The sequence below is a fragment of the Giraffa tippelskirchi genome, chromosome 5 (assembly GCF_054371585.1).
Source record: "Giraffa tippelskirchi isolate mGirTip1 chromosome 5, T2T-mGirTip1v1.2.pri, whole genome shotgun sequence".
Classification (NCBI taxonomy): domain Eukaryota; kingdom Metazoa; phylum Chordata; class Mammalia; order Artiodactyla; family Giraffidae; genus Giraffa; species Giraffa tippelskirchi.
The window spans coordinates 19,618,617-19,624,616 of record NC_137279.1 but is presented as its reverse complement, the minus strand read 5'-3'; positions in this window follow the sequence as shown (position 1 = coordinate 19,624,616).

The window sequence follows — 6,000 nt, the reverse complement described above, 5'->3', positions numbered from 1 at the left end:
TGGATTGTTTGCTTTTTGGTATTGAGCTGTTTGTACATTTTGGAAATTAATCCCTTATCAGTTGCTTGGTTTGCAAATCTTTTCTGCCATCCTAAGGGTTGTCTTTTTGTTTTTTTATGGTTTTCTTTGCTTCACAAAGGCTTTTAATTAGATCCCATTTGTTTATTTTTGTTTTTATTTTCATTACTTTAGGAAGTAGATCAAAAAGATTTTACTGCAATTTATGTCATAGAGTGTTCTGTGTATGTTTTCCCCTAAGAATTTTATTGTATCCAGCCTTACATTTAAGTCTTTAACCCTTTTGAGTTTATTTTTACATGTGATGTTAGAGTGTGTTCTGATTTTATTCTTTTATTTGTAGCTGTTCAGTTTTCCCAGCACCAATTACTGAAGAGACTGTGTTTTCTCCATTGTATATGTTTGCCTCTTTCTCATAGATTAGGTGACCATTAGGTATATGAGCTTATTTCAGGGTTTTCTATCCTGTTCCATTGATCTTTGTTTCTGTTTTTGTGCCTACAGTACCAAACTGCTTTGATGACTAGTTTTTTAGTATAGCTTGAGGTCAGGGAAACTGATTCCTCCAGCTCTGTTTTTGTTTTTCAAGACTGCTTTGGCTATTCATGGTCTTTTGTGTGTGTCCATACAAATTGTAAAACTTTTTGTTCAAATTCTGTGAAAAATGCCATTAGTAATTTGATAGAGACTGCATTGAGTCTATAGATTGCCTGGGGTAGTATAGTCATTTTCACAGTATTGATTCTTTCAATCCAAGAACATGGTATGTCTCTCCATCTGTTTGTGTCATCTTTTATTTCTTTCATCAGTATCTTATAGTTTCTGAGACTATGTCTTTTGTCTCCTTAGGTAGCTTTATTCCTAAATATTTTATTCTTTTTTGAAGTGACGATAAATGGGATTATTTCCATGATTTATCTTTCTAATGTTTCATTGTTAGGTATAGGAATGCAAGAGATTTCTGTGTATTAATTTCACATCCTACAGTTACTATTTTAAGTGACTTAGCTCAATGCTTCTAGATTATAATTTGAAACTTTTGGGGGAAAATGAATGTGCATAAAAATTGGAAGAACAGTATAATGAAGATCCATATTCCTCCCCACCTAGATTCACCAACTGTTGACATCTTGCTACACCTGCTTCATCTCTCTCCATATGTGTACTCACGCTTCCCTTTGCCAAAACATCTGAAACTAGGTTTCAGGCATCCTCCTACATTACCCTTGAATATGTCAGTCTGAATTTCCTAAGAACTGAAATATTCTTCTACAAGAACACAATGCCCTAACAACACCTAAGAATATCATCACGAACTCAATCACATCACCCAACATTTAGTTAACACTCAAATTTTCCCAAGGGTTCCCCAAATGTCCTTCATAACTGTACCCCCCAACTATCACATTTAAGAGTTCTTCTGTACCTTGTAATGTACTTCTACTGTGCCTGGAAAATAAATGTAACTTCTTTTCGCCTTTTTCCTCTCCTTAAAGATTAGTTATTCATTGTTCTACTTGGACTTACTGGATCGGTGATGAATGATTTATGACTGGATCTGTGAAGAAAACAATTTGAAAAGCATTTCAGGATTGGCAACCACATCACAAAAGTAGCCTCTAGGTGTCCTCCTTGGATAGAAGAAATCTGTAGCTAATTGTTACTGAGGACTTTTCCCGATCACTCATTTGAAGATACACATTTTTCTTTGGTCAACATAGATCAAAGAGTCTAATAGTGCCTCAGAATTCTAAACAGAACATAAATAAAGCTCAGTTTATATGGTTCTACAAACATCTGGCACACATAAACTAGGTCGCATACTAGGAGATGTGAGGATAATAAAGAAGTCGCAGGGCAAAAATAAGCCAGTGTAAATGTTCAGACTTGCTTCCCCCACTTCCAACCCTTTAAAAAAAAATTGTGTATTTATTTATTCATGTTTGGTTGTGCTAGTTCATCCCTATTTAAAAGGGTATTTTTATTGCTCAATATTGTGCCTTTTTTATAACTCCTCAGTTAAATGGGCAGATGAGGAAATGGAGGTAGAGAGAAATGAAATTATTTGCCTAAAGGTCACATATCTAGTAAGTAGCAGAGTTAAGATTCAAACTCAAGTAGTTTGGCTTCACAGTCCATGAACTTCTGGTTTTAACAATGCTATCAAGCCATTATAAAGTAATGAGTTCATCTTCAATTGTTATCATTCTTTTTCTTCACAGATACTTACTACAACAAGGTCATAATATAAGATTAAAATAGTGTAAGGGGTCACTTAATCTTCATGTTCTTGATCAATCCAAAACGTTTGAGTGCATTTCAAAATTTCCTTTCCTAAGCTGCTAAAACTTTATTTCACTGTATATGAGTCTGCACATTAAGGTTCTTATTTAAAATGGAATTGGTCCCCAGTCTGAAGTTGGTCCTGGAACCAACCCCAGGTTTTTAATGAATTCGAAGTAAACAGAATCTAAGGGCCAATCAGCACTTCTGTACCAGCGCACTGAAGGGAAGGACTCCAGGCAAATAGCAAAGAAGAGGCTTGGAATGAGGCAGAGTTGATTGCACTGCAGAAAGGATATCAGTATACACTATTTACAAGGAAGTAATACAGTCTTACTAGGCTTCCCAGGTGGCGCTAGTGGTAAAGAACCTGCCTGCCAATGCTGGAGACGTATGTTGTGGGTTCAGTCCCTAGGTCAGAAAGATCCCCTGCAGGAGAGCATGGCAACCCCCTCCAGTATTCTTGCCTGAAGAATCCCATGGACAGAGGAGCCTGGCGGGCTGCAGTCCCTAGGGTCTCACAGAGTTGGGCACTACTGACGTGACTTAGCACGCACACATGCATACAGTCTCATAAACATTTTCATCCCAACACTCAACACTACCAATGCTTTCATTCAATCATTCAACAATATTTATTGTTTGATTACTATGTGCCAGGCACTGTTCAAAGCCTCTGGGATCTATCAGTAAACAAAAACAAGGATCCCTGACTCCATAGACTCTATATATTGTTTCCTGAGCTCCAGTTACATTTCTGAGTCCCTATCATTCAAACAATTTTTGTTTGGCTGTTTATTTGAGGAATATATGGAAAAATGTGTCTTTCTTTGAAGCATGTATCTCTAGGACTTCCCTGGTGGTCCAGAATCCACCTTTCAATGCAGGGGGCTTGGGTTTGATCCCTGGTCAGGGAACTCTGTGTGTGTGCTCAGTCGTGTCCGACTCTTCGCACCTCCATGGACTGTAGCCTGCCAGGCTTCTCTGTCCATGGAATTTTCCAGGCAAGCATACTGGAGTGGGTTGCTGTTTTCTTCTCAAGGGGATCTTTCTGACTTACCCAGGGATCGAATCCACATCTTCTGCACCTCCTGCATTGGCAGGTGGATTCTTTACAACTGTGCCACCTGGGAGCTAAGATCCCACACATTGCCAGGTACTAAGTGCCACAACTAAGGCCTGACAGTCAAATAAATAAATAAATATTTTTAATAAATAAAGTGTGTCTCTAATAAAGGGATATTAAATTATACTTGGTTTTATTTTTATCTATAACTTTCATAACGATTTCCAGCCTAGTTCTCAGGTGGTGGTTCTCAGCTGGGAGCAATTTTGCCGTTTAGGTAGGGTGGCCAGGTTTAGCAATTAAAAATATAGGATGTCCAGTTAAATTTGGATTTCAGATAAACAATGAATTTTTTTTTAGCATAAGTAAGCCCCACATACATGTACATGTCCTGCATACTGTAGCTTTTCTGGCAATCCTACCTCTTGGTTTTGCATTGTCTGGAGACATGACTCAGGATGTGGTGCTATGGGAATCTAGTGGGTAGAGGCCAGGTATGCTGCTAAAGATTCTATAAACACAGGATAGCCTTCCTCTCATAACAAAAAAATATCAGTCCTGAAATATCAGTATTGTTGAGATAGAGAAATCCTACTCTAAAATGATGATTTTCAAAAAAAAGAGACAGATCAAAATTACCTAAGAGGTTTAACATAAACTATTAAAATATAGTATAAAATATTTAATATAAAATCAGTTATTTGGCACTCAGCCTTCTTCATGGACCAACTCTCGCATCTATACATGACTACTGGAAAAACCATAACTTTGACTATGTAGAGTTAGACCAGTGATCAATAGTATTCCTGTGAAACAATAGAACAGTAGACAGATCCACTTTAAGGATTGCTCACTCAGATGTTTTATTAGTTAATACCATCTGTTTTCTTATATTAGTTAACACTAGCTATTTTTTTTTTCTGTGCTTAGCACAATTCCTAGAACATAATAAAAGCACAATCTTTGTCCAGTGACTGAATGAAGGAGTTGGTCTGATACAGTGGTATCCTTAGAGAAATCAGGGTGTACCTTACACCCGCCAGTGACGTGGGCCCTCAGGGAAGCTCTGACAGCAGAAGTCACATCTTCATGGCTTCTAAAGCCCTCTGAAGGAGGGACAGCTCCTATGGTAGCCAAGGAGAAAGTGGGTGAACCACAGAATCTAGACAGTAAATATTCTTAGTTTTGTCCACCTAACACTAGCTGTTTCTTTAGTCAATAGTTCTCAAACGTAAATGTGCATCAGGGTACTGGAAGGTCTTGCTGGGTCCCACCTCCAGACTTCTGATTTGGGGTGGAGGCTGAAAATTTAGAGTTCTAATTTTTTTTCTGCACTACTTGTGGGATTTTTAGTTCCCCAACCAGGGATTGAACCTGTACCCTTGGCAGTGAGAGCCCAGAGTCCTAACCCCTGGACCACTAGGGAATTCCCTTGGATTTCTAACAAGTTGCCAGGTGATACTGATGCTGCTGGTCTGGAACCATACTTTGGGAGCCATTTAGCCTTAGTCTTAGATGAATCCTCAGAATCTCCATGGTTTAGCGTAATCTTTCAGTTATCACACCAAGCTCAAAATCCAGGATCTCTGGATGACACAGTATTTTCCACTGGGTCTGGATATAGGTTCTCCTGATCTGAGGATTTTTAAATTATAAAAACAAGTTTTCTGTAAATTGTCCTTTTCCCTCCCCTACATTCAGTGGCAGAGCTGGGACATTACTACCCTCAGTAAAAAAACAACAAACCTCCATTCAGGAAAAGGAAGAACAGGAGATACAGTTGCTGTGAAAAACAGCTGGGCCGGCATTGTGCAGATATCTATCTTGGGATGGAAAAAATTTACTTGACTAGACTATGGTCCTGCTCTTTGGGTGGGATTTCTGTTACCATTTTTCTCTATAATCCCTGGTTCCATCTTCTGCGAGGTGCTCCCTTTTCCATTATCCTTCACGGTCACATCTGAAGGCGACGTTGAAGAATGTGTCATCTTTAGGTGCTTTCACTGTGTGCTGCCTGCCCATGCAAACGAGGAGGCTTGAGGGTTGTTTCAAAATTTCCTGACAGAGACACAGATGTAGAGAAAAAAACATATGGACACCAAACGGGGAAAGGGGGATAGTGGGATGAACTGGAAGATTGGGATTGACATATATACACTATTAATGCTATGTATAAAGTAGATAACTAATGAGAACCATAGCTCACGGAACTCTACTTAGGGCTCTGTGGTGACCTAAATGGGAAGGAAATCTAAAAAAGAGGGGATATATGTAAACATATAGGTGATTCACCTTGCTGTACAGTAAAAACTAACACAACATTATAAAGCAAATATTCTTGTCTGCCCAGTCACTCAATCATGGCTGACTCTTTGCGACAGTTTGGGCTGTAGCCTGCCAGGCTCCTCTGTCCGTGAGATTTTTCAGGCAAGAATAGTGGGTTGGCAGATCTCCTCCAGGGGATCTTCCCTACCTAAGGATCAAATCCGCATCTCCTGAGTCTCCTACAATGCAGGAAGATTCTTTACCGCTGAGCCATTGGAGAAGAAAAGCAACTATACTCCAGTAAAAATTAATTTAAAAAATAAAATAAAATTTCCTGGATAGGCAAAAGCTTTATAGACCAGGCTTGT